Source organism: Gekko japonicus, unplaced genomic scaffold, assembly GCF_001447785.1.
Source record: "Gekko japonicus isolate JY-2015 unplaced genomic scaffold, Gekko_japonicus_V1.1 scaffold2530, whole genome shotgun sequence".
NCBI classification, from domain to species: Eukaryota; Metazoa; Chordata; class Lepidosauria; order Squamata; family Gekkonidae; genus Gekko; species Gekko japonicus.
Window position 1 is genome coordinate 189,978 of NW_015162027.1, and position 9,199 is coordinate 199,176.

General features: G+C 50.4%; 1 protein-coding gene across 2 annotated transcripts in view; it reads left to right on the forward strand.

The window, feature by feature from the left end:
* Nucleotides 1–5,698: 5,698 nt before the first annotated feature.
* Nucleotides 5,699–9,199, forward strand: part of SLC10A3 (solute carrier family 10 member 3) — an 8,694-nt gene continuing 5,193 nt past the window's right edge. Inside the window, exon 1 of one of the 2 annotated variants that reach the window (XM_015405529.1) lies at nt 5,699–5,775. The gene's annotated coding sequence lies outside the window, so the exon portion shown is untranslated. Of the gene's footprint in view, nt 5,776–5,830; nt 5,994–9,199 lie in introns of those variants that run through there. The other variant, XM_015405530.1, reaches the window with a different exon arrangement.

Below are 9,199 nucleotides of genomic sequence, written 5' to 3' on the forward strand. Positions count from 1 at the left end.
CGGGGGGCGGGGCTTCGTCATGTGCCCCGCCCCCCGTACCTCACCCGGGGGAACTGCGTTCCCCCGCGATCCCCCCTGAAATGACCTCTGCCTTCACACCAATCTTGACTTGAGTCTCCCTCTCTTTCCAAATAGCTACCGAAGGAGCCAGTCTCTCTTAGGTGAACTCTATGAGGAAGATAGATTCAAGTGGGTTGGTTTGGTTGGTTTGAAGCAGCAGAACAAAGGTCGAGTCCACTGGCACCTTTAAGACCCCATTGTCCCTGACAAGGCAATTCTATTTGCACTTTTAGGACCTAAACTGGAAGGTACATAATATTTCCAGTCCATACAACAACTTCTGACACAAGGGCAGATATATTTGTGGCCCCAAATAATGTAATAAACACTCTAAAAAACGATTACTTATGTTTTTAACTTTTGGCCCTCCATTAGTTCTCTAAACTTCCTTTGGAGGTTTGTGCTTTGTTGGTTTAGATTTTTTCCCCTCTCTCTTTTGGGCCCCTCTTTTTTAGGCCCCTTTAAGACCAACGAGGAGCTGCGGTGGCTCAAGTGGTTAAGACACTGACCTGCAGGCTGTGGAAGGTCAGTAGTTCAGTTCGAGACCTGAGTTGCCGCATGACGGAGTGAGCTTCCGTCTCTAGTTCCAGCTCCTGCCAACCTAGCAGTTCGAAAGCAAGAAATTGCAAGTAGATAAATAGGTACCACTTCGGTGGGAAGGTAACAGCGTTCCATGTGCCTTGGTGTTTAGTCATGCTGGCCACACGACCACGGAAACGTCTTCGGACAGCGCTGGCTCTTCGGCTTGGAAACGGAGATGAGCACCGCAACCCTAGAGTCGGATTCGACTGGCTTTCGAGCAAGGGAACCTTTACCTTTCAGACCAACAAAGTTTTATTCAAGGTAGAAGCTCTTGGGGGCACATGCACACTTCTTCAGATACATTGAAATGGAAGCTTCCAGTCCATACATATAGGTAGAGGGGGAGCTGCAAATTAGCATACAGAATAAGGAAGGTGTTTAAACAGATACACGGACTAAACTGGAATAACAAGCTTAGTTTATATGGTCACTGTTTGTTTGGGTTTAATTCCAGGGGGAAAGATAGTGAAGGAAATATATCAGAATTGGACACTGATAGCTGATAGGTGAGTAGAGCTTAATAGTTGCGTCCCTCCCCTTCCCACATGGTCCTGGTTAGTGTGGACAAAACTGGGCTTAAGGTCATTTACAGAGATCATATTGACCCCGTTCAAAATGAAAATAATTTTAACAAGTAAATTAAAAGGATCAGTCTAGTCTGGGCCATCCAAGTTGGGACCCGGATACTGTAGTCTGACCCATCCAAGTTGGGACCCTTGTACTGTAAGGGTATAAGAAGAAGTGATTGGATTTATACCCCGCCCTTCACTCAGAGTCTCAGAGCAGCCTACAAACTCCTTTCCTTTCCCCTCCCCACAGCAGACACCCTGTGAGGTAGGTGAGGCTGAGAGAGCTCTGAGAGACTTGCCCTTTCCAAGGACAGCTCTGACAGAACAATGGCTTGCCCAAGGTCATCCAGCAGCTGCAAGTGGAGGAGTGGGGAATCAAGCCCGGTTCTCCCAGATTAGAGTCTGCGCACTTTAACCACTACACCAACTGGCTCTCTATGTCTATCTTCGGTAGAGCCACCAAACTGGCTCTAGAGAATATCTACACTGGCCACACAGAGAAGTTGCCACGCTAAAGACACGGATGATAGGCGGATTTTCAGTGTGCGATCACACCACAACATTTGGGAAGCGTAGTACACCTGTGGCTAACCCGTGGCTTCTTGCCAAAGACGCGGAGTAAAAAACTACCACATACGATGTACTAGTTTCCAGAAAATGTGGGGAAAGGGCGGGCGTCTGATCGTGTTTCCGCTGGAATCCTGTGGTATCCAGCGCCTGTCCATGTCCCGTCGCACACCGGATTTTTTTTTTGTAATTCTCCACAGGATGCGCACAATCATGCGCATGCACAAACTTCAGTGAGAAAAAAAATCCCGTTTGCTATGGAAGCGGCGCCTAGCGATTGCCAGTGTGATTGCGCTGCGCCACTTCTTTGCCGTGCTGCAGGATAGCCGTGTGATCGGCACCTAATGGCCTAACCACAGGACCTTGACGGGACATGTGATCGGGCTGCCGTGTGTTACTTTGCTTCGGGGCAAACAGCCACGCTCCACCACCACCACCCCGCATTTTCCGGCCCGTGTGACCAGGACCTGAATACATTAATTGACAAAATTGTTACTCCTGCGGCAATTAGCATTTGGGCCTGTTAATTGTTTTCACTGTTGTCAGTTTTACCGATAAGATTATTGTCCTCCTATTTTTCTTTGTTAGCTGTTTCAGAAGCAGCATAGAATCGGTTAGATAAAGAAAACAATGGCGAGGGCTGAGGAGCCCTATCAATATACTGCAAATAAACAGCCTCTTGCTGGCCCCAGTGTGGTGTAGTGTTGAAGATTAGTTTCTGGGAGACCCGAGTTTGAATCCTCCCACTTGTGCCACAGAAGCTCGCTGAGTGACCTTGGGCCAGTCACACACCCTCTCAGCATACCCTACCTCACAGGGTTGTTGTGAGGATAAAACGAAGGCGGGGAGAGTGACGTAAGCCACGTTGGGTCCCCAAAAGGCGAGGTTCCAGTGAATTAAATAAAGGGAAACAACACCTGCAAAGCGGCTTTAACATTCAAGGGCAGTGTATGTTATTTCCCCCTCTGATTTCAAAATGTAATAATATCCTCTATGACAGTGAATTTGGCCATCCAATCGGAAATGGCATTTGAACCAGCAAAGTCTCCTGTGGCTGACTCAGGCTGCAGTCCTAAATACTTACCTGGGAGCAAACCACATTCAATAACATGGGGTTTACTTCTGAGCAGACGAGTTTAGGATTGCACCCTAAGTGTCCTGGGATTAGTTCCTTCTCTGTCATTCTCTGCCTGCGCTGCTCATCAGAGACAGCTAAATTGACATCCCTGCCTACAAACACCTCGCGAACCACTGAGATTCCGCACCCCCACCCCCGCCTTCCAATTCACACTCTCCGGCAGAACCGGCTCTAATTAATCGGCGCTGAATTGATTAGAAAGTGAATCCACCCTCCCCACTGAGCGAAACGCCACCCAATCCAAGGAGCGGCTGCCCGCAAATCGCCCAATCGAATACCGGGATGAGCACAACAACCCCGCCCCCCGCCCCCCCAGATACGGCTTAATCCCACTCGCGTCCTCCAATCGGATTGCGGGGTGTCCCTGATCCAGCCAATCCCTTTGCTAGATCTTTTGCCCCGTGTCCTCGAACGGAGCAGAATATACCACCGATTTCCCATTCGAAACAAGGCATGGGGTACCCCCCCACACCTCATTAATCCCATTAATGAGGCACCAGCGTGAAGTCGATGCCGCTTGAGTGTTTTCGCCATTGCATTTTGTAAGGTGGAGAAGGCAATTCTTCAAAGCCAAAACCAAATCGAGCGTGCCCCCCCCTCTCCATTGTATCCACCAAATACTATAAGCGTGTGTGTATGTGTAACGTAATATACCTGCGCAGATCTGTAATATATATTATGTATATTATACATATTATATAATGTAATATATCATATACAGTACATTATAATGTACATCATATACATTACATTATAATACACATAAAGGTAAAGGTTTCCCTTGCTCGAAAGCCAGTCGAATCCGATTCTAGGGATGCAGTGCTCAAGTTTCCAAGCCGAACAGCCAGCACTGTCCGAGGAAGTTTCCATGGTCATGTGGCCGGCATGACTAGACTCAGAGGCACACGGAATGCTGTTACCTTCCCACCAAAGCGGTACCTATTTATCTACTTGCAATTTCTTGCTTTGAACCAGAGCTCACTCCATCATGCGGCACTCGGGTCTGGAACTGCTGAACTACCGACCTTCTGGTCTGCAGTTCAGTGTCTTAACCACTTGAGCCACCGCAGCCCCAATAATACACATACCCCCCCAAAAAAAATCTTGTTGGTCTCTCAGTTGTGAATGGAATCTGGCTGTTGTACTGTAGACCAAGATGGCTACCCTCTGGAAATATATTCTACACAATATTTATTTAATTCATTTATACTCCATTTTTATTCCCCATGGGGACCCAAAGCAGCTTACATCGTTCTCCTCCCCTCCATTTTATCCTCACAACAACCCTGGGTGGTAGGTTTAGGCTGAGAGTGTGTGACTGGCCCAAGGTCACCCAGCAAGCTACCGTGGCACGTGGGGATGGGGAATCGAACCTGGGTCTCCCAGATACATGAGACAGATAGTAATAGTAACAGTAATAGTATAGCCCAATCTCATCAGAGCTTGGAAGCGAAACAGGGTCAGTACTTGTATGCAGGGTTGCCAGTTCTGGGTTGGGAAATACTTAGAGGTTTAGGGGCTGGAGCCTGGGGAGGGACCTCAGCTTGGATACAATACCCAGAATTCATCCTCCAAAGCAGCCATTTTCTCAAGGGGAACTGATCTTGGTTGTCTGGAGATCACTTATAATAGCAGGAGATCTCCAGGTGCCACCTGGAGGTTGGCATCCCTATTTAGATGGGCAACCACCAAGTGAGACCTTGCAGAGGAAAGAAACCACAAACCACCTCTGTTTGGCATAGTGGTTAAGTACTCGGACTCTGATCTGGGAGAACCGGGTTTGATTCCCCACTCCTCCACTTGCAGCTGCTGGGTGACCTTGGGAGAGTCCTGTCAGAGCTGTTCTCTCAAGGACCGTTCTGGAAAGAGCTCTCTCAGCCCCACCTACCTCACAGGGGGTCTGGTTTGGGGAGGGGAAGGGAAAGGAGTTTGTAAGCCGCTCTGAAACTCTGCGTGAAGGGCGGGGTATACATCCAATCTCTTCTTCTTCTCTTAATCCTTTGCCTTGAAAACCCTATGGGGTCACCATAAATTAGCTACGATTTTGTGTGTGCGCACACTTCTTCAGATCTCAACAACATGCAACGCACAAAAGCTTAGACCCAGAATTTAACTTAGATAGATAGAACAAAGTTCGAGTCCGGTGGCACCTTTAAGACCAACAAAATTTTATTCTGGGTATGAGCTTTCGTGCATGCACACTTCCTTAGACACAGTGAGATGTGACTTAGCAGTCCATACATAGAAGGCAGGGGTTGAACAGCAAGTTAGCATACAATTCCCTCTTGAGAGTTCCAGCACCTCTCCCCATCCCCCCAAAAGCCTTGTAAGGACTGAATGAATTTAACATATGTCGTAAGATAAGAAACCAATATCCTTGTTAAGTCCTGGGGGGCATTGTCCTGAGTGTTGCCATCACTTGTAATTCAGCAGTTTCTAGGGTTGCCAGCCTCCAAGTGGGGCCTGGAGATCTCCCGCTTTTACAACTGATCTCCAGCTGACAGATCAGCTCCCCTGGAGAAAATGGCTGCTTTGAATGGTGGACTCTGTGGCATTCTACCTTGCTGAGGCCCTTCCCACCCCAGACCTGGCAACCCTTGCAGTTTCCCTTCCCAGTCAATTCCTGAAGTGCCTTTGTAATAAACCAGCGATCGACAGAGAGAGATGAGCCTACAATTCCCAGCATGCTGTACACGCAGGGGCGGAGCTAGCGGCGGGTTCGCGTTCCGTGGTGGGCGGGGTCCTGATTGTGATGCACCACCCCCGGGGGGCGGAGTCGAACGAAGAAGGCAGGAAGGAAGGAGCCGAACGCAGCCGAATCGGGCGGTCGGCTTCGCCTGCGCTCTGGGGCGGTGGCAGGTGAGCGCTCGGGAGGGCAGCCGAGGGGAAAGGGGTCATCTTAGGGCGAGCCGCGCTTGCAGACGAGCGCGGCTCCTGCAAATCCGGCTTCGCAACGCCGTTTCTGGGCAGAGGGGCTTCTGGCGGGGAGGCAGCTGCCTGGGAACTCCGGAGGTCGGCTTCGCCCGGGTTGGTCCGACGCTGGTTTGCGCTTTTCCAAGAGGCGGTCGGTTTGCTCCGTAAGGAAGAAGTGGGGTGTTTTTCTTGGGGGAGATGCATGCGTGCGTGCAGGGAATGGGAATGCGGGGGGATGCCGCTAGGGGAAGGGGAGCCCGCATGGAGAGGAGAGTGCGGGGCACTGGGACGGGGGGCGCGATCCCGTGGATCTCCTGCAAGTGAGGAAGCCCGAGCAATCGGTGGCGATGGGTTGTCTGGCCAACAGGTGTTTGTGGCTTTAAGACAGAAGTGACTCAGCTGAAAGGGACGGGGAGGAGGGGGGGGAAGAAGAGCGATGTTCCCTCTAAGCCGAGTCGGTGTGAGCTAGCTCGCATCTTTTTTAGCCTCCAGCTCACACATTTTTGTCTTGGCTCGGGAAGGGACGGCTCGGGAGCAAGCGAATTGACGCGGCAGACAAATCGCTCGCCCGCAACTTTAATGCCCGGCAGCTCACCAAGTCGAATTTTTTGCTCACAAGACTCCACGGCTTAGAGGGAGCAGTTGGAGAAGAGGCACCCTGCCCGCCCAGGTCTCCTTCAGCTCTGGTAGACTGGAACTCTCTCTGCTCTGGCTTGGGCACTGGATCATTTGGAATCGGGCTCTGGTGTCCGGCTCTCTTCCAAGGAACTGCTCTGGTCGTGGATCCTGGCGGTGGTGGGGGAACCTCTGCCTCGCATGGGCTGTCAGCTGTGACGATGATAATGCATTTTCCAAGGAAGGGGGAGAAACAAGAGCGGAGAATGTTGTTGAGAAGGGTTCAGCCTGGGGGGGGGGGCGCTGCTGCAGCAGCTGGAAAAACTTTCCAGATTCTTTGAGGACGGGCCAAGAGAACGGGGTGCCTTAGGGAAGTAGGGAAGTGGAAGGGGACACGCTCCTCCCGTCTCTAAAGCCCTCCTGACGCAAGCGAGGTAATTTTGTTCCTCTCCCAGCAACTAATGCTCCCTCTAAGCTGTGGAGTCTTGTGAGTAAACATTCTACTTGGTGAGCGCCTGGCATGGAAGTTGTGAGCGAGCCATTTGGCTGCTGCATAAATTCGTTTGCTCTGGAGCCATCCCTTCCAGAGCGAAGACGAAAATGGGTGAGCCGGAGGCTAAGAAAACAGTGAGCTAGCCACACTAACTCAGCTTAGAGGGAACACTGCTAGCAACTGCTTCTTACTCATGCTTATCTCAGACAGAGAGAGAGAGAGAAGCAGGGTCTCGCTTACATTTTTTTGTTGCATCAGAACTAAAGTTTTACAAAATGTTGCACGCTGAGTTCTAGAAATCATGCGAGAGCTGACTGGGAAACGTTTGCATTTTCCTCCTTTATCCCCCCCCCCCCATCTGTCCCTTCCTTTATTTCTGCCCCTGTACCACAGCTCTGAAACCCAGTTTGGTGTAGTGGTTACATCTCTAATCCGGGAGAACCGGGTTTGATTCCCCACTCCTCCACTTGCAGCTGCTGCATGACCTTGGGTAAGCCATCGTTCTGACAGAGGTGTTCTTGAAAAAGAGCAGTTTCTGTCAGAGCTCTCTCAGCCCCACCGACCTCACAGGGTGCCTGTTGTGGGGAGGGGAACCCAATCTCTTCTTCTTCTTCTTTTACCTCCCAGGGTGTCTGTTGTGGGGAGGGGAAGGGAAAGGTGTTTGTAAGCCGCTCTGAGACTCCTTTGGGGAGTGAAGGGCGGGGTATAAATCCAATCTCTTCTTCTTCTTCTTTTACCTCCCAGGAGGTAGTGAAGGGCGGGGTATAAATCCAATCTCTTCTTCTTCTTTTACCTCACAGGATGTCTGTTGTGGGGAGGGGAAGGGAAAGGAGTTTGTCAGCCACTCTGAGACTCCTTTGGGGAGTGAAGGGCGGGGTATAAATCCAATCTCTTTTTCTTCTTCTTTTACCTCACAGGGTGTCTGCGGTGGGGAGGGGGAGGGAAAGGAGTTTGTAAGCCGCTCTGAGACTCCTTTAGGTAGTGAAGGGCGGGGTATAAATCCAATCTCTTCTTCTTGACTGCAAAGCTGGTAGTGCACGGGGTATTGCCCCGTGAGGGCCTTATAATAGTCCCTGTACCCTGTGCTCTCCTGTTGCTCAGGGGGTGGTTTGGGACTGGCTTTGGTGTTTAGGCCAGCCCCAGCTCCCTGTTATCTGTCACGAAATGACCCTGTCCCCAACGATCTGAAAACCGCTTGGTCTCTCTAAGAGCCCCATTAACTCGACCTGATCCCTAAATCCAGGATGACAACATTCTGTGTTTATCACCCCCCCCCCCATTAAGAGGCTGTCTGATGACACAATAAAGCAGGGATGTCAAACATGTGGCCCGGGGGCCGGATCAGGCCCCCAGAGGGCTTCCATCAGGCCTGGAGTGGAACCAGCCATCTTCTTCCAGTTCTGTTCCTGCTGCTGCATCATAGCTTACTTCACCAGACTCTCTCAATCGCTCAGCCATTTCATGTTTTCCCCTGGGTCCTAGACTCAGAACTCTGAGCATGTGATTTCTGTGGTGAATGTCAATAAATCAAAAGTAGGTTTGCCAGCTTACAGATACACACCTGAACAGCATACTCAAGATTGCAACAGTATGGACATCTTGACGCAGTAATTCAGAGCAAAGAGGTGTCAGTTATCAGACCCTGTTAGATAAACAAATATGGCAAGTGCGCCAATGTTTTAAGCATGTTTTTATTTTAAGTAAAAAAAACCCAAACCCTTGGTGCTTGGGTCCTTTATAAAGTGTATATCTCCGCTACCTGGCATTACGTTTTATGACGCACCTGGCCCAGCCCAACAAGCTCTCATTTATGTCAGATCCGGCCCTCATAACCAATGAGTTCGACACCCCTGACCTAGAGACTTTCCTTGTCCCTGCCCTGAGGTTGCCCAAGACGATTCAGCTACGACTTCCTCTGTTCTTCTCCTCTTCCTTCTCCTGATGTGCAACTCTCCGCTTCGATGCGTTCAGGAAAAATTAAAGCCCTTCTGTTCCAGTAAGGGAGGCTGGGCAACGGGATTCAGTAGAAGAGGGGTTCTTTCACAGCGGAGACAGAAGAGTGTGGGGAGAGGTTGTGGCCAGTGTTCTCTCTAAGCTGAGTGAGTGTGAGCCAGCTCACAGTTTTTTAGCTTCTGGCTCACCCGTTTTTGTCTTAGCTTAGGAAGGAGGGCTCCAGAGCCAACTAATCTATGCAGTAGCCGAATCGCTCGCTCTCAGCTTTACCGCCAGCAGCTCACAAAGCGGAATTTTTTTGCTCACAAG